General features: G+C 41.9%; 1 protein-coding gene across 1 annotated transcript in view; it reads right to left on the bottom strand.

The window, feature by feature from the left end:
• LOC308083684 (uncharacterized protein) overlaps nt 1-25,673 on the bottom strand; it is a gene marked incomplete at its 3' end in the record, with an annotated part of 82,961 nt that overhangs the window by 14,757 nt on the left and 42,531 nt on the right. The window lies entirely within an intron of this gene.

The raw sequence follows: 25,673 nt of genomic DNA on the forward strand, positions 1-25,673 counted from the left end.
GGCATGTGGAAGAGCATTCCAAAGCTTGGGAGCTACAGCCTGAAAAGCTCTGTCACCTTTTGTAATTAAATTAGTGTTGGGAACTGTTAACAGACCCTGTTCAGCAGGGCCCTCCCTGGCACATAACGTGGGACCAGGTCGGTTAGGTATTCCGGGGCCTGACCATGCAAAGCTCTATAAGTGAGCGCCAGTACCTTGAAATGGATCCTAAAATGTACAGGAAGCCAGTGTAAAGAGGCCAGGACTGGGGTTATGTGGCCCCTGCAAACAGACACATGTACATCACAGTGGAGCTTCAGTGCGCATATTTATATTTGGTACTAAGTTTTTGTTTGCATGTGTATGTGTTCATGCAGGTAGGTGACTCCACCTCCACACTGTGTCATGTAGCTCACTGATTCTCAACCGTTTCAATTTCGAGGACCCCCAGTTTGATACGCATCAGGCCACGGACCCCCATTTCATACCGTTATTTACCTCTGGCACCCCATTCAACACTGTAAATTCCTCTGTGTTCATTTAACTCTGAGAGAGACCATGGGTCCATATGGTTCCATTTATACATTCAGAATTAGAGACCCAAAATGGTCCATTTGGATGATGTTGAAACAATGATGCACGTGATCAGTGGGGATGTCATATAGGTGATCACTTCAGTAGTGATGTCATGGAGGTGATCAGTAGCAGTGGTGTAAAGTACATTTACTCAAGTACTGTACTTAAGTACAATTATGAGGTATTTTTACTTTAGAATTTTCTGTACTTTTACTTCTATTCCACTACATCTCGTAGACAAACATTATACTTTTACTCCACTACAATTATTTGAAAACTTTAGTTACTAGTTACTTTGTAGATTTTGATTATTATTACAAAACATACATTAACCACTTCAGCCCTATACATTTTGGCCATTTGAAAATAGCCGATCTACAAGTGAGCTTGTAGATCTGCTGTTTTCAAAAGATTTATATACATTTGAAAACTTGTGAAATGGGACATTCTGCATAATGAGTACTTTCTACTTTGGGTACTTAAAGTACATTTTGATACCAACTTCTGTACTTTTACTCAAGTAAATGTTTAATTCCGGACTTTTACTGGCAACAGTAAAAGGGTATTTCTACATTGCAGTATTGATACTTTTACTTAAGTAAAACATTTGAGTACTTTTTCCAGCACTGATCAGTAGTGATGTCATGGAGGTGATCAGTAGTGACATGGTGACAGTGGTGAACAGAACAGGGTCAGTGTGTGATGATGATGAACACTGCTGTGTTGTGACACTTCATTGTGTCTTCATTGTCATGTCTTTGTGCATCAATCAGGACATTACATTGTACTTGTGTCCAGGACTGCTTAAAGTTATCAGTGTGTTTGTGCTGTGTTGTGTTCCTAACAGCTGTGACCTCCAATAAACAGCACAGTTGTGTGGGCTGTGAAAGTAGGTAGAAGTAGATGACACACAGTGAGAGGACGTGTATGTGCATCCTGTTTGATCATCTCTACTCTGATTGACTGTAGGAACTTGATAAACACACATTTGTATCCTAATTTAAGGTTCTTTATTTGTCATTATTTTTACGCTGGACAGGTAGACTGACTGAGAAAGAGAGCAAACACACAGTTTGGTGGATGGAATCCTTCTGACTGTCTGCTGACTGCCTTGCTGCAAATGATGTGACCTAGAGCCCCCTATTGGCCATGTCCCATAAATACAGCCCATTTACACTATATCACCGGCCTTGGTTTCAACCACAAGCTTTCTATCGGATAAATGATTGGATGATATTTGCTATGCTCAATATTGTGGTGACTGTGGTGTTGTGGTTGTGTGAACAGCTACACAACAAGGAGACCAGCTTCCCTCTACAGGGACCAGGCTCAGGGCAGACAGTGAACAATAACAATAAAAATAACAACATTTGAAAACATGTACAAAAAAAAGAAAAATATTTTCATGTCTTTGGGGATGAAACCATCAAGCCCCTTGTGACTTGATGATGATTACCTCTCATTGTCAGGGAATAATTGAAAACTCTGTCATGGGTTCCAATAGGGGAGTTGAATTTCAACATTTTCAAACGTGTTTACTAAACACCTTTACAAACATATTGGTGAAGAAATGTCTTGGTAAGAATGTGTTCCAAGATTTGTGTAATATTGCCTGACTATCACTTGGGTCCAGAATATGGATATCAACAGAATATAAATGTACACGGTGTCATTCACATCAACACATATACAGTAATTACCATCATGGTCTTGTAGATCAACAACCTGCACCATGTGTGCTCATTTAAAAATACCTCATACTGTACATGTGTACGTATTATAAGTAAAAGTGAAAACTAAAATAAAAGAGAACTCATTGTCTCCTCTGATTATTATTGTAAATGCACATCCTAATTCATAACATTTTTGTTATGTAGTTTTGTTACCCAGATCTTGAAGAAGTGATGCTGCTTGCTTCATAGATACCAAATCTAAATGATCTTTAAGCCAGTTGTCTATAGATAGATTCATGCAATCAACTATTGCCATTCTTATGAGGTATCTGTCTGTCTGTCTGTCTGTCTGTCTGTCTGTCTATCTTACTTGCCAGTAGACCCGCTGTAGGACATGATGGGATATTTGTATCACAACGTTTACAACAGTTGATACATATAAACATTACTTTATAAATGTATTTCAGTGGTGATTTGACATTTAAACCATCTATCATGTTGGGTTGTCCAACACGTCTCTATATAAGGATCTGAAACAAAGTTACAGTACAAATGTGTACAGCATAATGATAATGAATTTATTTATAAAGCACATTTCCAGTCATAGTCACAAAGTGCTTTACAGAGCAGTATAAAAGGAACAACATGATAAAACATTGGAGATAAGCTACAACAGACGATCAGAGAATAAAACACACAGTAGCCACAAAAATGTAAATTAAACCCATACAGATATCCTCAAATGAAACAAAAGTGGCAGGAAACATTTAAGAAAAGGCCTTAGCATAGAGATGGGTTTTCAGAAGAGTTTTAAAAGATGACTGTACATTAGTTGAAATTAGTTTTAAACATGGGTTCAGTTGCGTACAGTACATGATTCTGACAATTAGTAGAACAACAAACACATTTTTTAAACTAAATTAATGATAATTTAATAGCTGAAAGTAAGTTAATTAGACACCGTTTCCTCATCAGAAGCGTCCTTATCCAACATGATTGTACATAATATACTGTAGTATGTACACTCAGTCAGACCAAGTGCAGATGGATAGGGTCAGACTGTAGGCCTACATCATATTTTGATTCTGTTTTTAGATGTTTGTTATTGTAATCTCTCTACTCTTACCTGTACCTATCCTGTGTTTCATGCTACTACCCACAGGGATAACTAACTAATAATAGAGTACAAGTCATCAGCAGCCCCAGTTTGATTGGTCCCGTGGTCTGCTGCTGAGCCCTGATTGGTTTCCTGATGCGGAATGGGTCTGTAATTAAAAGATACACATTTTAGTAGAAGTTAAGTATAAAACAAGATGGAATCTACTGCTGTCATGTTGATGAATAGACAGAGATCAATACTGTACTTACCTGACATAACCTGGATCTGTGAATAAATTAAAACAATAAGCATAAATATATGAAGTTTATTCTTCATGAGAAAGCCTGTGAATGATGACACACAGTAAACTAGTATAGTATGCTCTCCGCCAGGCCTGGTTGCCTATCCAGAGCTGTATCAGTCGTGGGGTGCAGCCGTCCAGACACGGGGAAGCTGTGTGTGTGTGTGTGTGTGTGTGTGTGTGTGTGTGTGTGTGTGTGTGTGTGTGTGTGTGTGTGTGTGTGTGTGTGTGTGTGTGTGTGTGTGTGTGTGTGTGTGTGTGTGTGTGTGTGGGGGGGGGGGGGGGGGGGTACGGTACGGTTTTGTATGGTTCAAGTGTTATAAGACAGAATGAGAAGTGGTCTGTTATAGCGTCACCATGAGGCAGATTTATTTTTAAATCGACTTGGAGTGTGTATAGAACATTTCACACCGATCGGTCCAGCAGTGACCGAGATGAACTACTCAGAGACAGACACATGACAGACAGGGGGTTTCTGCCTGACACCAACAATATCAAAAATAACTTTTTGTTTCATTGAAAAAGTTACACAGTATGACTTTAAGAAAAACAAACAACTAACTAACTAGTAACTACAAACTTTAACTTCCAGAAAGAACAGAAAACACTGACCGTGCGGCAGAGTGCTGTACACATTATCAGGAGCTCTACTTTGATTGGTCCTCTGGTCTAAAGCGGAGCCCTGAGACTGAGCAAGTCTGTAATAAAAAAACAAGACATCTAGCAGAAATGAAGCAGAAAACAAGATGGAATCTACCGCTGTCATGTTGATGAATAGGCAGAGATTAACACTGTACTTACCTGACACAGCATGGATCTGTAAATTAAAAACAAGTTGTACAATAAACATACTCATAATGTTATATGTAGAGTTGCTCAGTGATTGTAATCTAGATGTAATGAATCTAATGTAGTGTTTCTCACCTCCAGATGTATTGTATGGAAACAGTAGGAACTGCAGGATGGCCAGTAGAATCACAACAACAAGTAAAATATGTACAAGTACAATGAACCCCGCTCGAGAACTCTGTTTCTCAGGAAAACTCACTGAAGGTGGAGGAGATCCACTCACTGAAGGTTGAAACACAATGATGGCGATGAATATGAAAATGTGAATTGAGATAAATAGATTTGTTTTAGAACAACTCACTTAAGCATTTAGTCTAAACATTGTGATTCAACTATACTGTTATAAACCTGGGAGACCACTGTTATGTCTGTAATTGTGTAATAGAAATGAAGCTGGAATCTTATTTCAGATAATTATTGCATGGAAAAGTGATATATAATTATGTGAATATTTGCATATTGTTTACATACTTGAAAAGACAGTTTTGTCTTTTCAAAGGTAAACTGTTACCATTATACTCACATGTCACTGCCATCCAGCTCTGTGGTGACTCTTCTCCAGCATATTTACACTTGTAGAATCCCTCATCAGACTTAGATACAGCAGCTATGATCATCTCTCCATTAGTTTTAGTTTGGACCAATTTTCTATTTCTATAAAATTCCACGTTGGAGAGAGTCGAGCCTGTTCTGTGTTTGCATTGAAGAGTGACAGAATGTCCCTTGGTCACAGGGAGAACAGGACTCACCAGGATGACAGAACCATCTGTAAAACATGTTAGGATTCTCAATGACCGATTATAAAAGAAAGATTTTAATGAGTTGTTGGAATGCTGCAGTGTTGTTAGGTAGATAATTAAGTAAATGGACTCACTATGTACTGTGATGTTAACAGCATTGCTGTACTCTCCCAATCCAGACTCACACCAGTACACTCCATTGCTGAGTGTATGGCTGTCGACTTTCCCAATATATCTTGGAAAATAAGTGAAATGGCTAATAAGTGAAAACACTCTAAATCCATTAGTGTAACTCTTCACTTTCCAGTCAGTAGATCTTCCCTCACAGCTCATTGAGAAAGGCTCAGAGGTGAAGTGCTGAATTCTGTTAGAACTCACTGTGAGAGAAGCTGAAGAATGAAGATCTAAAACACAACACAGGAGGTAAAAAAAAGCAGTGTTATATGAAACAATAAAGAAAAGAGAATAATACAAATAGAAGAGTTAATCAGTAAGTCAGTCATTGTGTCTGTCCTGTATGTTGCTCGCCTGCACACACGCACACACGCACACACACACACACACACACACACACATTTTAACCATTTATTTATGTCCACACAAAGGAGAGTATACAAGGACACAAATATTAAAGGTGCAGTAAGATTACATCACAAAATCATGGAATACGTCTTCATGATACAATAAGCATGTCACTCAGTACTCTATGGGTATAAGTAACAGCGTCTCCGCCATATGTGGCGACTGCCAATTATAGCAGAAATAGAACAATACTTTGCCTCCTTTTTGGGCATCCCAAGTTGTTGGAACCCTCTAACAACCAGTCTGTGGGTATGTCCTAGGCTGCCAAATATAAAAACAAATAGTCTGCACCTATAGCCCAGCTCTGAGATGGTATGTAGAAGTGGTTGGTATGTAATGACCTTGGTCATAAAGGCTTCCTCTAGGCTAGGGTCAAAGGTGCAGGCTATCTCTAATACAAACACCTCTCTGGACTCTTCATCAACCACAACAACATCTGGTGTATTAGCTGTCAAAGATGTAAATATATCTGGGTTATGTCACACACACACACACGCGCACACACACACACACACACACACACACACACACACACACACACACACACACACACACACACACACACACACACACACACACACACACACACACACACACACACACACACACACACACACACACACACACACACACACACACACAGTGTGGAAGAAGTAGTCACATGATTTACTTAAGTAAAAGTATCAATACCACTTATAAGTAAAAATACAAACGTTTTGGCATCAAATTAAACTTAATATACTTTAAGCACCAAACGTAAAAGTACTCATTGTGCAGAATTGTCAATTTCAAAATGTAAATGATCCTGGGCACTACACCAGCCCTACACCAGTATTACACCTGTCACCCCACAGTAGGGAGGCCAGGGCCGAGCTCATGCTTCCTTCAGGCATGAGAGCCAACTGACCTTCTTGTCACCTGACAGGGGGGAGTTTCCCTGGTTGGACGTAGCGCGTGGAAGGAACACGTTATTCCAACCAGTTCCCTTCCCCTCCATCAGGCGCCCCGGCTGTCATGGGGGAGGCGGTATAGTGACCAGGATTACTACATGTTTTTGTGAGGGTATTAACTACCCTAGGAGACACGGGGAGAACATGCAAACTACCTAGGGTATGGGCGCTGATGACGCGGAGGAGAAGACACGCCCCCAGTGCCCACAGCGTCCCCGGCGGGAATCGAACCCAGGACCTTCTAGCTGTGAGGCGACAGCGCTACCGACTGCGCCACCGTGCCCCCACACATACTGAGGTTCACTGTACTCGGTGTAATAAACTGGGTCTCCTCTCTCAGCGTTACACACATATCCTCCTGTGCCTGTAGGACCATGAATGATGTAGGAACCTTCTACAGTCCCATGGAGGCTACCAGGTAAGAGCTTATAAGTGTAGTAGTTGTGTGATGGTGTAGGGACAGCTCTGGACCAGTAGAACCTCCAGTCTGCAGATCTTCTCCAGTCTTCTTTAACTTCACAGCTCAGAGTCACTGAGGCTCCAGGACTCAACCATGGAGGAGACACACTCAGAACAGTTTTGGTTTTGGCTGTTGGAAAGCACAATTCTCTGGATTAAAAACCTTACTTGCCATTTGTCAAGTGTACCAAGTACTGTATGTAGTCAATTACTTTTCAAATGATAGTGATGTACCGGTACACATATGTTCCACCAGGGGGAGCTACACAGACTTTGGTACCAAGCATAATTCAAAAGCTGTATGGGAAAGGACTACGATATATTAAAAAAAGAAAATAGACACAAAAAATGAAAAAAAAATATATATAATACAACAAAACAAACCCTCAAACCCGCCCTGAGGGAGGAAGAATATAATTATCTAAAATAAGAGGGTATTAATCAATCAATCGCTTGATTGATATTATGAAAGAAATGGGTCTCATTAAAACCGGGAAAACATCTGTGTCATTTTTGATTTTTGCATTGGTTATTCAAAAATATCAGATATACAAGCTCAAAGCTCGTGACTTCGTACCGCGCTACGAGCTTGTATATATATATCTGCTATTTTTTACATTTTATTTAAATCTTGAAAGTGTGAGAACTACTAATTTAGAAGGCATTTTTAGAATCGGCCTCAGGTCTTAGGGACAAAGTCACACTAAACAAAAAAAAATCACACCCAGTGTGAAGTGGGCGGTGTCTTGCTAGCTAATCACAATACTGAATGGAGTCAACCAATCATGTACAAAAAATAAATACTTTCCACCCACAATGTGTGATTCACTTAAAAAAAAACATAAATGTGTTTTTTTTAAGTGCATAGTCCTATTTATAGGGCTATGCACATGTGTCATGTTTCACTAGCCAATCACAGTCCTGAATAGACTGTGATTGGCCAATCACGGTGCAGGGTTAGGGGGGTACACTGGTGGCCAATCACAGTGCAGGATTGGGGGGTGCAAATATCCAAACCTCACATATAGGGGCGGTTTCACCGGCCAAAAATACAGATGACATTGTCCTCACATTCTGTTTGTGGACATGTCTGTCTGGTATTCTATGGCCTAATGGGAAAAGTGGTCTTTATGAATAGATACCTTATAAATGCATCTATAAGTACAACACTTATAGAGAGCAATGTAGCCTAAGTAAGAGATTTGCTGATTTAAACAAAAGGAAATAAAACGTATTTTTGGGCGGTGAAACCGCCCCTATATGTGAGGTATGGACATCGACATCGATTGCACCCCCCCAACCCTGCGCTGTGATTGGCCACCAGTGTACCCCCCTAACCCTGCACCGTGATTGGCCAATCACAGTCTATTCAGGACTGTGATTGGCTAGTGAAACATGACACATGTGCATAGCCCTATAAATAGGACTATGCACTTTAAAAAAAAAACATTTATGTTTTTTTTTAAGTTAGGGGTGTACAATGGTTGGTCCATAATATTACTTTTCTTTAAGTGAACTTCCATCACTGTGATGACCACTGTAACCACACCACCCACTTCACACTGGGTGTGATTTTTATTTTCTTACATGTACAGTATACAATTTCAATGAGTGTTTCTGTTTATAAACAAAAGGGTAGGGTAAAGCCGGGTATATGTGGATATGACTCATGTGGCCATGCAGCCTTTAGAGGCGGCCACAGCTTAGTGGGTAGAGAGGCTGTTCTTGTAATCAGAAGGACACCGGTACACGTCCCAGCCTGCCCCGGAGAATGAATGTGACAGGTGTAAATATGATCCTGACTGAGTGAATAAAGATAATAGATATTACATTAATATTCACCTTGTCCATAGGAAAGGAAGTTACTCAGCACTGAAAAACAACACAACAATGTTATCCATTCTGCTATTTTTTTAAATTAATATCAATGGCTAATGATGCTTGACCAAAATAGAAAATATTGTGTTGGTTAGAAAGCAAAACCGGTTTTGAATAAAACGTTGAAAAACTTTTCATAAAGTATGAGGACTATAAAAACCTTACAATCTGAGCGTATACAAATAGACTTTAGTTTTAGGCTTGATATTGTAGAAGAATGCGTGAAAAAATAAATCTGATATCCAGCAAATGTTTGGCAGCTTGTAGGGAAATTGTTAATACAAAAACGTAATAAAATAAATGATGGTATATTATAGGGGTGGACACTAGAGGGTGTCTCTTTACTGTATACAGTAGCTGCATCATCACTGTTGTACTTTGGTCTAGAATAGAGCCTACATAAAAAACAACTACAATTAACATTAATATGGTTTTACTATATACAAACTCAGCAACTTAACTCTCTTACTGCCAGACTTATTTCTGGCTGCGTGCGCCCACTGCCAGAGAGAGAGAGAGAGAGAGAGAGAGAGAGAGAGAGAGAGAGAGAGAGAGAGAGAGAGAGAGAGAGAGACTTCATGATATGAGCTGCAGCATTTATTTTTTAACTTCTTCTTTAGTAAATTCAGATCGTATCTGCCTTCCACCTTTTTGGAACATAAGGTCCAAATAGAAGTTTTCTAATGATGCTGGTTTGTTATGGATGTGTTATGGTCATGCCCTGAACGGCATGACCAGTGTATGGAACTCCAACCTCCCCCGTCAAATCAAACTCAGCTTCTTCTATGCATCGGTAGAGTCTGTGTCCTCTATGGCAGTGAATGCTAGACTTTGAAGCTAACCCTGCAGAAGTCTCTAGATGGGTGCTACACCAGAATGTTGCGTGCAGGACTTAACATCAGCAAGAGTACACATGTTACCAACAAGATCCTGTACGGGGGAATGCCAAGTGTGAGCGAGAAAATAGCAGCCAGGAGAATGAGACTAGCAGGACACTGCCAAAGACATCAAGAACTGCCAGCCAGCAAACTGGTGCTGTGGGAACCAACGCACGGCCATCGGTCACAAGGACGTCCCACAATGACATACGTGGATGTAAGAATGATGCAGGAGAGCTAAGTACCAACGAACTGGCCAGATGTATGGAGAACCGGGATGACTGGAAGCAACGATGGAGGGCTCGTCTGAGGACGACCTAGAGAGAAGTAGAAATAAATATCTTGTATCTGACAGTATGATGAGACACAGGGACATGGTCATGGTCACTCACAAATAGACAAAATGAAAGCAATAACTTGGCCAGTGTCAAGAAGTCAGGTATGCATGACTAACAGATATTATATTAAATCACATTAAAACACAACACTACACACCAACATGTATGTCCATCCTTACCTAGTGTTTATTTTATATACTATTCATTGATTCAAACACTCCTACCCATTCATGTCATATTTTGCATAACTTGCATATAATATCTGCTGTTTAAACCAGCAGCTCTACTTATCATTGACATAATGTTTAAGTTGTTTGAAAAGACATTAAACAGCATTAATGAGTTAGTGAGAGTGAAAACAGACTATAACTAGAAAAAGTGTGCTCCTGAATATGGCACATATGCAGCATATATTTGACATATATTGGCATATGTTCATTATATTTAGTAGGTGGGCTCTATTTCCGGGAGACTCCTGCAACTTAAGGGAGAGGTGGGATGTCTGCAATTGTAGCCATTCAGAATGGAATAGGATTACATACTGTAGGCTACTAGCCTACATACCAGAAGGCCAGTGTTCAGTTACTGTTACTTGTGTAAAAGTACAAACGTATTGGCATCAAAATATACTTAAAGTACCAAAAGTAAAAGTACTAAAATGTTTGAAAATAGCAGATCTGCAAGCTCACAACGTGTCGCATCGGCATCGCGGCGCGTTGTGAGCTTTTAGATCGGCTATTTTCGAATAGCCCATGTATAAAATAGGGCTAAAGTGGTTAATGTATGTTTTATAATATAATAATTTATATCTGCAAAATAACTAGTAACTAAAGTTTAGTGGAGTAAAGGTATTTGCCTCTGAGATAAACAGCACAGCTGTTTGTCTTGTTCACCCTTTTGCTCAGATCTTTATAACTATAGGTCACATTTTCCCTGCTGGTTTAATTTTACAATGTTTTCATTTGACAGACACTCACTCAAGCACATCTTCCATTGCCTGCTAGTTCTACTAACCCCTCTTCTCCTGCTGATATAGCCCTGAAACATGACTGTCATATCATAAGATTTTTTTTACATTTAAAACCAGTACATCTACATAAAAGTTCAGATTTCATATATAAAGTAATGACCCTACGGCCATGGATGTTACAAGTTAAAGCACCTGGGTCTAAGTACCCGTATCTTCCGTATTATTCAATAAAAAGCATTTTAATCCGATCGGTGGCCATTATTTTCAATGTTTTTCCCATATGCTTTCAACTATACGCTCCTACTGGTTGGAAGGTGTATTGCACTCTAATACACCATACAAAAAAAATCACTGCCGATCGGTTTTAAATGATTTTTATTGAACAATACGGAAAATACGGGTACTTAGACCAAAGCGTTTTAACTTGTTACATCCGTGGCCGTGGGTTCACGACTTTATATTTAAAATCTGAACGTCAATGTAGATGTACCGGTTGTAAATGTAAAACATTCTCAACCCAGGAACAAGTGGTTCCATGACGCTTGTGACAGACGAGCGTCATGTGAACCATGGCTATTGGCTACTATATGGAGAGACGAGCAGCAGCAACAGCGATGGAGAAACAACAACAAGATCGGCTACTCCACAACGGCGCGGTAAGATTTCAATTGCCACTGAGCATATGCTGTACTTTACAGCATGGGCCCGAGTTGTGAGCTTGTAGATCTGCTATTTACTGAGCATGACACCTGCAGTTTTATTTTATTTACCTTTCAAGAAGAGACGGATTTCATGTGTTCAGTTGTAGCCTTTTGTCCAGTGTTGCCATGTCCGCTTTTTATAAGCGAATTAGTTTTTCCTGTAAAGTTGCTTGTAAATATTATATATTGCGTTTTTTTGGGGCTTGTTTCTAAAGTGTAGTTGCTTATTTGGGCTATAAAATAATAATAATAATAATAATAATAATAATAATAATAATAATAATAATAATAATAATAAGGGTAATAATAATAACAATAATAATAATAATAAGGGTAATAATAATAATAAATATAGCTGCAAGCAGCGATAAGCGGGGCCAGGTTTTGCAGAGAGAAAAAAGAAAGAAGAAACTATAAGTAATTTGCAGAATAAGCCATAGAAGCATAGAACACTCAACTTGAGAGAAAGAAAAAGGCAGGCAGGCAGGCAGGCAGGCAGGCAGGCAGGCAGGCAGGCAGGCAGGCAGGCAGACAGACAGACAGACAGACAGACAGACAGACAGACAGACAGACAGACAGACAGACAGACAGACAGACAGACAGACAGACAGACAGACACACAGACACACAGACAGAGACACAGACAGAGACAGAGACACAGAGTGAGAGACAGACAGACAGACAGACAGACAGACAGACAGACAGAGACACAGAGTGAGAGACAGACAGACAGACAGAGACACAGAGTGAGAGACAGACAGACAGACAGAGACACAGAGTGAGAGACAGACAGAGACACGGAGACACAGAGACAGAGAGACACAGAGACAGAGAGACAGAGAGACACAGAGACAGAGAGACACAGAGACACAGAGACAGAGAGACAGAGAGACACAGAGACAGAGAGACACAGAGACAGAGAGACACAGAGACACAGAGACACAGAGACACAGAGACAGAGAGACAGAGAGACAGAGAGACAGAGAGACAGAGAGACACAGAGACACAGAGACAGAGTGAGAGACAGACAGACAGACAGACAGAGACACAGAGTGAGAGACAGACAGACAGACAGAGACACACATAGTGAAAGACAGACAGAGACACAGAGTGAGAGACAGACAGAGACACAGAGTGAGAGACAGACAGAGGCACAGAGTGAGAGACAGACAGAGACACAGAGTGAGAGACAGACAGAGACACAGAGTGAGAGACAGACAGAGACACAGAGACAGAGAGACAGAGAGACAGAGAGACAGACAGACAGACAGAGAGACAGAGAGACAGAGAGACAGACAAACAGAGACACAGAGAGACAGACAGACAGACAGACAGAGTGAGAGACAGACAGACAGACATACAGACAGACAGACAGACAGACAGACAGACAGACAGACAGACAGACAGACAGACAGACAGACAGAGACACAGACAGACAGACAGACAGACAGACAGAGACACAGACAGACAGACAGACAGACAGACAGACAGACAGACAGACAGAGAGACAGAGAGACAGAGAGACAGACAGACAGACAGACAGAGAGACAGAGACACAGAGTGAGAGACAGACAGACAGACAGAGACACAGAGTGAGAGACAGACAGACAGACAGACAGACAGACAGAGACACAGAGTGAGAGACAGACAGACAGACAGACAGACAGAGACACAGAGTGAGAGACAGAGAGACAGAGTGAGAGACAGACAGACACACAGAGTGAGAGACAGACATAATAATAATAATAATAATTCCTTTTAACCCTGCAAGACCCGGATATATTTCTACTTGCAAAAAAAATGTTTCAACCTTTCAGATGGTGTTGTAGGAGTACTTTGGAGAGGAAAATATAATGTTTTTTAAAATAAATAGTTTTCGTAAGGTTTTATTGAAATGTTGTAATATTACAACATTGGGTCTAACGGGTAGCAGAATGTCCTATAGGCCATTGTTACTCACTGTCAGAATAACATGGCAAATGTCTATATACTTCACTAAAACAACTTAAGGGTTCATTTATATGGTTATGGTTTATTATTTGGCCTCAGAACAGTATACATTATGAATAATATTTGGCCTCAGAACAGTACATTATGAATAATAACATCAATAAGCCATATTTTTAAGTTTTTATTTTATTTTAGTCGATGTCCACATCACTCTCTCCATTCATTACAATATCCAACACATCTCTTGCAGTGAAGCGAGGCTCTCTCCTTGCTTGTGGCATTCTGAAATGATAAATGAAGACATACCTTTAGCACATTAGTAGCACATCTCACTGCAGGTACATATTTCACAAGTCACACAATACTGTCTGGCCAACCTATTGTGCTTTGCTTATCCTCACAAAGGCTAAGCACCATCATCACTGATGGTGCTTAGCCTAACAAAGGGATTGAGGATGGCTGTAAGTAAGCAATCCCCAACACCCATCACATGAACAATGATGAGTCTTAACTGGGCGACTCCCATATGAACAATTACCATACACTGATTGCTAATCACAAACATTACCAAAATATTTTGCTAAAACATTATAGGCAATGAAATGTTATAAGCTAATGCAGTATATTTGTCTTCGAGCACAATTGGTTACAAAATGTATTGTGAAAACGAATAATACTCCACTGCATTCCACTCTGTAAAATGAACAGGTGCATTGCTATTTGCTACCACCATGACCCAATGTTGTAAAAATACAACAAGTATAAAGCATGCTCTAATTTACATTTGGGGGATATCTTTCACAATAACAACATATGTACATGTTCTAGACATTCTAATGATCACCAAAATAATTATTACAGACATTTTACTTACTTTTTTGTGAGGAATCCTGTCCAGTGAAAAAGAGATTTTTCTTCCTTCAAGGATTTTCAAGTTGTGACATTTCCTGCCTCTGTGGGGGGTATTTATATGCAAATATCCTGGCCACTGACATTGCAAGACTAAACAATAGGATCCAATGATGATGTTTAGGTGAAAAAATAACAGGAAAACAAATGATTTATACACTTTTTTTGATAAAATACAAATGTTGTATTATTACAACAGCGGGTCTTGCAGGGTTAACAGGACGTTCATGAAAGTCCTTGCGGGCTTGTTTCCAATGAGGGCCTGTGAGCAATTAGGGGTTAAGAGTCTTGCTCAGGGACAAATTTCATTTCATCGACACATATGCTGGCGTGGCCTGGAATCGTACCTGGGGCAACCAGGGCCTCTGGCTTCCTAGGCGGGCTCACTAACCACTCATCTATGGCCGCCCCTAAGACAGACAGACAGAGACACAGAGAGAGAGACAGACAGAGACACGGAGACAGAGAGACAGAGAGACAGAGAGACACAGAGACAGAGAGACACAGAGACACAGAGACACAGAGACAGAGAGACAGAGAGACAGAGAGACAAAGAGACAGAGAGACAGAGAGACAGAGAGACAGAGAGACAGAGTGAGAGACAGACAGACAGACAGACAGACAGACAGACAGACAGACAGACAGACAGACAGACAGACAGACAGAGACACAGAGTGAGAGACAGACAGACAGACAAAGACAAAGACACAGAGTGAGAGACAGACAGAGACACAGAGACAGAGACAGAGACAGACAGACAGACAAAGACAAAGACACAGAGTGAGAGACAGACAGACAGACAGACAGACAGACAGACAGACAGACAGACAGACAGACAGACAGAGTGAGAGACAGACAGACAGACACACAGAGTGAGACACAGAGTGAGAGACAGACAGACAGACAGAGACACAGAGTGAGAGACAGACAGACAGACAGAGACACAGAGACAGAGAGACAGAGAGACAGAGAGACAGAGAGACAGAGAGACACAGAGACACAGAGACAGAGAGACAGAGATACAGAGAGACACAGAGACAGAGTGAGAGACAGACAGAGAGACAGAGACACAGAGTGAGAGACAGACAGACAGACAGACAGACAGACAGAGACACACAGAGTGAGAGACAGACAGAGACACAGAGTGAGAGACAGACAGAGACACAGAGTGAGAGACAGACAGAGACACAGAGTGAGAGACAGACAGAGACACAGAGTGAGAGACAGACAGACACAGAGTGAGAGACAGACAGACAGAGACACAGAGTGAGAGACAGACAGAGACACAGAGACAGAGACAGAGAGACAGAGAGACAGACAGAGAGACAGAGAGACAGAGAGACAGACAGACAGACAGAGACACAGAGAGACAGACAGACAGACAGACAGACAGACAGACAGACAGACAGACAGACAGACAGACAGACAGACAGACAGACAGACAGAGTGAGAGACAGACAGACAGACAGACAGACAGACAGACAGACAGACAGACATACAGACATACAGACAGACAGACAGACAGACAGACAGACAGACAGACAGACAGACAGACAGACAGACAGAGACACAGAGTGAGAGACAGACAGACAGACAGACAGACAGAGACACAGACAGAGACACAGAGTGAGAGACAGACAGACAGACAGAGACACAGAGTGAGAGACAGACAGAGACACAGAGTGAGAGATAGACAGACAGAGACACAGAGTGAGAGACAGACAGACAGACAGAGATATAGAGTGAGAGACAGACAGACAGACAGACAGACAGAGACACAGAGTGAGAGACAGACAGACAGACACACAGAGACACAGAGTGAGAGACAGACAGAGACACGGAGACACAGAGACAGAGAGACAGAGAGACAGAGAGACAGAGAGACAGAGAGACAGAGAGACAGAGAGACAGAGAGACAGAGAGACACAGAGACAGAGAGACAGAGAGACACAGAGACAGAGAGACACAGAGACAGAGTGAGAGACAGACAGACAGACAGACAGACAGACAGACAGACAGAGACACAGAGTGAGAGACAGACAGACAGACAGAGACACAGAGTGAGAGACAGACAGAGACACAGAGACAGAGACAGAGACAGACACAGACAGACAGACAGACAGAGACACAGAGTGAGAGACAGACAGACAGACAGACAGACAGACAGAGTGAGAGACAGACAGACAGACAGACAGACAGAGTGAGACACAGAGTGAGAGACAGACAGACAGACAGACAGACAGACAGACAGACAGACAGACAGACAGACAGACAGACAGACAGACAGACAGACAGACAGACAGAGACACAGAGTGAGAGACAGACAGACAGAGACAGAGAGACAGAGAGACAGAGAGACACAGAGACACAGAGACACAGAGACAGAGAGACACAGAGACACAGAGACAGATAGACAGATAGACAGAGATACAGAGAGACAGAGAGACACAGAGACAGAGTGACAGACAGACAGACAGACAGACAGACAGACAGACAGACAGACAGACAGACAGACAGACAGACAGACAGACAGACAGACAGACAGACAGACAGACAGACAGACAGACAGACAGACAGACAGACAGACAGACAGACAGACAGACAGACAGACAGACAGACAGACAGAGACACAGAGTGAGAGACAGACAGAGACACAGAGTGAGAGACAGACAGAGACACAGAGTGAGAGACAGACAGAGACACAGAGACAGAGAGACAGAGAGACAGACAGAGAGACAGAGAGACAGAGAGACAGACAGACAGAGACACAGAGAGACAGACAGACAGACAGACAGACAGACAGACAGAGACACAGAGACAGAGAGACACAGAGACACAGAGACAGAGAGACACAGAGACAGAGAGACACAGAGACAGAGAGACAGAGAGACACAGAGACAGAGAGACACAGAGACACAGAGTGAGAGACACAGAGACAGAGAGACAGACAGACAAAAAGCAAAGTGCAATAATAGCACAATAAGACATGGAAACGGAATAGATTGAAATTGAGACAAAGCAAATGATTCCAACAGGTGAAATTACTTAAGCTCGACCCAGCTGAGGTGGACATACATAGGACGCAGGGGGGCAATCCCAGGTTAAGAACCTCACACATGGACACCTCAACCTATTGCTATTGACAGGAATCGAACGCTCGACCTTCGGACTCACAGGCTGAGACACGACCTGTAGTGCTACAGCTTCGTCCAGGCTGAAGTTGTCTGTTGAAGATCATACATTTTTGCCTTCTGTCATGAACCAAGCCCCTGGCTGAAACTGGTGAAAGTAGCTGATCTACAAGCTCAGAAACACGTTGCTATCTGAAAAGTTGTGATATTGTAGATCGGCTATTTTCACAATGAGGTACGTCATACATTGAAAAAACATACTCTCAAATAAGCATTTAATGTTATCTTTACCGTTTGCACATGTATTCATTGATACAGTCATGTTTTTTGCAATTCAACTTAAATGAGTCTGCATCAAGTGAGGCTTGAACCGGCAACCTTGCGGTCGTGTGGCACTCACTTAAGGGAGAAGCCATTGGACCAACAGATAAAATCTGTGAAAAAAGAGATCAGACAGATGATACAGTTTCACGCAAATAGCTGAAAAATCCTGGGTTTAAGTGTTTTTCAAACAGACATAGAGACAGACATAATAATAATAATAATAATTCCTTTTAACCCTGCAAGACCCGGATATATTTCTACTTGCAAAAAAAATGTTTCAACCTTTCAGATGGTGTTGTAGGAGTACTTTGGAGAGGAAAATATAATGTTTTTTAAAATAAATAGTTTTCGTAAGGTTTTATTGAAATGTTGTAATATTACAACATTGGGTCTAACGGGTAGCAGAATGTCCTATAGGCCATTGTTACTCACTGTCAGAATAACATGGCAAATGTCTATATACTTCACTAAAACAACTTAAGGGTTCATTTATATGGTTATGGTTTATTATTTGGCCTCAGAACAGTATACATTATGAATAATATTTGGCCTCAGAACAGTACATTATGAATAATAACATCAATAAGCCATATTTTTAAGTTTTTATTTTATTTTAGTCGATGTCCACATCACTCTCTCCATTCATTACAATATCCAACACATCTCTTGCAGTGAAGCGAGGCTCTCTCCTTGCTTGTGGCATTCTGAAATGATAAATGAAGACATACCTTTAGCACATTAGTAGCACATCTCACTGCAGGTACATATTTCACAAGTCACACAATACTGTCTGGCCAACCTATTGTGCTTTGCTTATCCTCACAAAGGCTAAGCACCATCATCACTGATGGTGCTTAGCCTAACAAAGGGATTGAGGATGGCTGTAAGTAAGCAATCCCCAACACCCATCACATGAACAATGATGAGTCTTAACTGGGCGACTCCCATATGAACAATTACCATACACTGATTGCTAATCACAAACATTACCAAAATATTTTGCTAAAACATTATAGGCAATGAAATGTTATAAGCTAATGCAGTATATTTGTCTTCGAGCACAATTGGTTACAAAATGTATTGTGAAAACGAATAATACTCCACTGCATTCCACTCTGTAAAATGAACAGGTGCATTGCTATTTGCTACCACCATGACCCAATGTTGTAAAAATACAACAAGTATAAAGCATGCTCTAATTTACATTTGGGGGATATCTTTCACAATAACAACATATGTACATGTTCTAGACATTCTAATGATCACCAAAATAATTATTACAGACATTTTACTTACTTTTTTGTGAGGAATCCTGTCCAGTGAAAAAGAGATTTTTCTTCCTTCAAGGATTTTCAAGTTGTGACATTTCCTGCCTCTGTGGGGGGTATTTATATGCAAATATCCTGGCCACTGACATTGCAAGACTAAACAATAGGATCCAATGATGATGTTTAGGTGAAAAAATAACAGGAAAACAAATGATTTATACACTTTTTTTGATAAAATACAAATGTTGTATTATTACAACAGCGGGTCTTGCAGGGTTAACAGGACGTTCATGAAAGTCCTTGCGGGCTTGTTTCCAATGAGGGCCTGTGAGCAATTAGGGGTTAAGAGTCTTGCTCAGGGACAAATTTCATTTCATCGACACATATGCTGGCGTGGCCTGGAATCGTACCTGGGGCAACCAGGGCCTCTGGCTTCCTAGGCGGGCTCACTAACCACTCATCTATGGCCGCCCCTAAGACAGACAGACAGAGACACAGAGAGAGAGACAGACAGAGACACGGAGACAGAGAGACAGAGAGACAGAGAGACACAGAGACAGAGAGACACAGAGACACAGAGACACAGAGACAGAGAGACAGAGAGACAGAGAGACAAAGAGACAGAGAGACAGAGAGACAGAGAGACAGAGAGACAGAGTGAGAGACAGACAGACAGACAGACAGACAGACAGACAGACAGACAGACAGACAGACAGACAGACAGAGACACAGAGTGAGAGACAGACAGACAGACAAAGACAAAGACACAGAGTGAGAGACAGACAGAGACACAGAGACAGAGACAGAGACAGACAGACAGACAAAGACAAAGACACAGAGTGAGAGACAGACAGACAGACAGACAGACAGACAGACAGACAGACAGACAGACAGACAGACAGAGTGAGAGACAGACAGACAGACACACAGAGTGAGACACAGAGTGAGAGACAGACAGACAGACAGAGACACAGAGTGAGAGACAGACAGACAGACAGAGACACAGAGACACAGAGACAGAGAGACAGAGAGACAGAGAGACAGAGAGACAGAGAGACACAGAGACACAGAGACAGAGAGACAGAGATACAGAGAGACACAGAGACAGAGTGAGAGACAGACAGAGAGACAGAGACACAGAGTGAGAGACAGACAGACAGACAGACAGACAGACAGAGACACACAGAGTGAGAGACAGACAGAGACACAGAGTGAGAGACAGACAGAGACACAGAGTGAGAGACAGACAGAGACACAGAGTGAGAGACAGACAGAGACACAGAGTGAGAGACAGACAGACACAGAGTGAGAGACAGACAGACAGAGACACAGAGTGAGAGACAGACAGAGACACAGAGACAGAGACAGAGAGACAGAGAGACAGACAGAGAGACAGAGAGACAGAGAGACAGACAGACAGACAGAGACACAGAGAGACAGACAGACAGACAGACAGACAGACAGACAGACAGACAGACAGACAGACAGACAGACAGACAGACAGACAGACAGACAGAGTGAGAGACAGACAGACAGACAGACAGACAGACAGACAGACAGACAGACAGACATACAGACATACAGACAGACAGACAGACAGACAGACAGACAGACAGACAGACAGACAGACAGACAGACAGACAGACAGACAGAGACACAGACAGAGACACAGAGTGAGAGACAGACAGACAGACAGACAGACAGACAGAGACACAGACAGAGACACAGAGTGAGAGACAGACAGACAGACAGAGACACAGAGTGAGAGACAGACAGAGACACAGAGTGAGAGATAGACAGACAGAGACACAGAGTGAGAGACAGACAGACAGACAGAGATATAGAGTGAGAGACAGACAGACAGACAGACAGACAGAGACACAGAGTGAGAGACAGACAGACAGACACACAGAGACACAGAGTGAGAGACAGACAGAGACACGGAGACACAGAGACAGAGAGACAGAGAGACAGAGAGACAGAGAGACAGAGAGACAGAGAGACAGAGAGACACAGAGACAGAGAGACAGAGAGACACAGAGACAGAGAGACACAGAGACAGAGTGAGAGACAGACAGACAGACAGACAGACAGACAGACAGACAGAGACACAGAGTGAGAGACAGACAGACAGACAGAGACACAGAGTGAGAGACAGACAGAGACACAGAGACAGAGACAGAGACAGACACAGACAGACAGACAGACAGAGACACAGAGTGAGAGACAGACAGACAGACAGACAGACAGACAGAGTGAGAGACAGACAGACAGACAGACAGACAGAGTGAGACACAGAGTGAGAGACAGACAGACAGACAGACAGACAGACAGACAGACAGACAGACAGACAGACAGACAGACAGACAGAGACACAGAGTGAGAGACAGACAGACAGAGACAGAGAGACAGAGAGACAGAGAGACACAGAGACACAGAGACACAGAGACAGAGAGACACAGAGACACAGAGACACAGAGACAGATAGACAGATAGACAGAGAGACAGAGAGACAGAGAGACACAGAGACAGAGTGATAGACAGACAGACAGACAGACAGACAGACAGACAGACAGACAGACAGACAGACAGACAGACAGACAGACAGACAGACAGACAGACAGACAGACAGACAGACAGACAGACAGACAGACAGACAGACAGACAGACAGACAGAGACACAGAGTGAGAGACAGACAGAGACACAGAGTGAGAGACAGACAGAGACACAGAGTGAGAGACAGACAGAGACACAGAGACAGAGAGACAGAGAGACAGACAGAGAGACAGAGAGACAGAGAGACAGACAGACAGAGACACAGAGAGACAGACAGACAGACAGACAGACAGACAGACAGAGACACAGAGACAGAGAGACACAGAGACACAGAGACAGAGAGACACAGAGACACAGAGACAGAGAGACACAGAGACAGAGAGACACAGAGACAGAGAGACAGAGAGACACAGAGACAGAGAGACACAGAGACACAGAGTGAGAGACACAGAGACAGAGAGACAGACAGACAAAAAGCAAAGTGCAATAATAGCACAATAAGACATGGAAACGGAATAGATTGAAATTGAGACAAAGCAAATGATTCCAACAGGTGAAATTACTTAAGCTCGACCCAGCTGAGGTGGACATACATAGGACGCAGGGGGGCAATCCCAGGTTAAGAACCTCACACATGGACACCTCAACCTATTGCTATTGACAGGAATCGAACGCTCGACCTTCGGACTCACAGGCTGAGACACGACCTGTAGTGCTACAGCTTCGTCCAGGCTGAAGTTGTCTGTTGAAGATCATACATTTTTGCCTTCTGTCATGAACCAAGCCCCTGGCTGAAACTGGTGAAAGTAGCTGATCTACAAGCTCAGAAACACGTTGCTATCTGAAAAGTTGTGATATTGTAGATCGGCTATTTTCACAATGAGGTACGTCATACATTGAAAAAACATACTCTCAAATAAGCATTTAATGTTATCTTTACCGTTTGCACATGTATTCATTGATACAGTCATGTTTTTTGCAATTCAACTTAAATGAGTCTGCATCAAGTGAGGCTTGAACCGGCAACCTTGCGGTCGTGTGGCACTCACTTAAGGGAGAAGCCATTGGACCAACAGATAAAATCTGTGAAAAAAGAGATCAGACAGATGATACAGTTTCACGCAAATAGCTGAAAAATCCTGGGTTTAAGTGTTTTTCAAACTGCGGAGTGAGAGACATGGAAACGGAATAGATTGAAGAGAGAGAGAGATGGAAGCAGAATGGATTGATTGGACGTCTCAACCTATTGCCATTAACAGGAATCAAACCCTCAACCTTCGGATTGACAGGCTGCAACACTACCTATAGTGCTATAGCTTTGTCCAGGCTGAGGTTGACTGTTGAAGATAAAAGTGAACCAGTGAAAGCAGCCGATCTACAAGCTCAGAAACACGTTGCTATCTGAAAAGTTTTGAGATTTTAGATCGGCTATTTTCAGAATGAAGTATGTCATACATTGCAAAAACATACCCTCTCAAATAAGCATTTCATGTTATCTTTACCCTTTGCACATGTATTCATTGATACATTCATGTTTTTTGCAATTCAACTTAAATGAGTCTGCATCAAGTGAGGCTTGAACTGGCAACCTTGCAGTCATGAGGCACTCACTTAAGGGAGAAGCCATTGGACCAACAGACAAGACCTGTGAAAAAAGAGATAACACAGCAGCCCATCTACAAGCTCAGAAACACGTTGCTATCTGAAAAGTTGTGAGATTGTAGATCGGCTATTTTCACAATTTTGTCATATATTGCAAAAAATACTCTCTCCAAGAAGCATTTCATGTTACCTTTAACAGTTGCGCATGCATTAATTGATACAGTCATGTTTTGTGCGATACAATTGAGAAGTAGCCAGCAAGAGTTGAGGCTTGAACTGGCGACCTTGGATCCAGAGGCTGATGCTGAAGCGAGACGCCATTGGACCAACAGACCAGAACCAGTGAAAAAAGTATTCACACTAACACTAACACTAAGATCACTCGTTCACAAACCATTTACCAATAGAGAAATTGTATGTCTCCTCGAAACCGAAACCAGTGAAAGCAGCCGATCTACAAGCTCACAAAACGTTGCTATCTGAAAAGTTGTGAGATTGTAGATCGGCTATTTTCACAATGAAGTACGTCATACATTGAAAAAACATACTCTCAAATAAGAATTTCATGTTATCTTTACCGTTTGTATTCATTGATACAGTCATGTTTTTTGCAATTCAACTTAAATGAGTCTGCATCAAGTGAGGCTTGAACCGGCAACCTTGTGGTCGTGAGGCACACGTTTAAGGGAGAAGCCATTGGAGCAACAGACAAGAACCTGTGAAAAAGGAGATCACACAGATGATACAGTTTCACGCAAATAGCTGAAAAATCCTGGGTTTAAGTATTTTTCAAACTGCTCAAAATTGCGGACAATCTAAGGGCGGAGCTTACTGGTCAACGTGATACATGTGTTCCTCATGAGTCAAGGCACATGTGTAAGCAGGTTTAATGGCTGTCGGCCAAACGAGGCATGACTTTTGCCTGTTTAAAGTTTGCACTTTCAAAAAATCGCTATAGCGCCCCCCTTTGACCAATTGGAGTAAGATTGGTTTCAGTAATATTTGGAATGACCCTCAACATTAACGCAAAGTTTCAAAGAAATGTGAGTCTGCATGTATGTGTTAGGGGCAGATGAATAATTGTCATAAAACTGCAATATTCATTGGCTCATTAAAGCTTCATTTTTTCACTTATGGAAAATCTTTGCTGCTGTTTGTCGGCATAGGTCCAAAGTTCATGTGTAAAACGTTTCGTGCAGATTGCTCAAAAATCCCAGGAGGAGATTTTAGCTGCTTTTCATATAATTCAAAATGGTGGGAGATCTAAAGGTCAGAGGTCAAAAGTCAGAGGATTAAAGTTGTTCATCATGAGTAGACGCATGTGTGTATTGAAGTTTTATGGCTGTAGGTCAAACAGGGCATGAGTTGTACCTGTTCAAAGTTGGCATTTTCAATTGAGTGCTATAGCGCCACCTTTTGATGAAAGATTGTGAGATTTATTTCTTGATAGTTTTTCATGACCATCTACCATATGGCCGAGTTTCGTAAAAAGCGACAGCACGGTTCACCCAGAACTGCGAAAAGTGGCAGAAACAGAAGAATACAGGCAATATTAAAACAGGTCCAGAGCTGAGCTCTGGCCCCGTAATAATAATAATAAATATAGCTGCAAGCAGCGATAAGCGGGGCCAGGAATAGAGAGAGCGAGGAGAGAGAGAGAGAGAGAAGAGAGAGAGAGAGAGAGAGAGAGAGAGAGAGAGAGAGAGAGAGAGAGAGAGAGAGAGAGAGAGAGAGAGAGTGAGAGAGAGAGAGAGAGAGAGAGGAGAGAGAGGAGAGATGAGAGAGAGAGAGAGAGAGAGAGAGAGAGACTAATGAGGAGTGAGTGAGGGGCAGGTGTGATTATGGATTGAGAGGGGAATGACAGCAGGTGAGGGTGGGGTAGATCCAATCCATGGGAATAGGCCAGGTGGACTGTTGCTGTTGCTCACTTTCTAAAAGAACATAATTATGAGAAAGAGA

This window comes from Gymnoscopelus braueri (assembly GCF_963280865.1).
Source record: "Gymnoscopelus braueri genome assembly, chromosome: 4".
Taxonomy (NCBI): Eukaryota; Metazoa; Chordata; class Actinopteri; order Myctophiformes; family Myctophidae; genus Gymnoscopelus; species Gymnoscopelus braueri.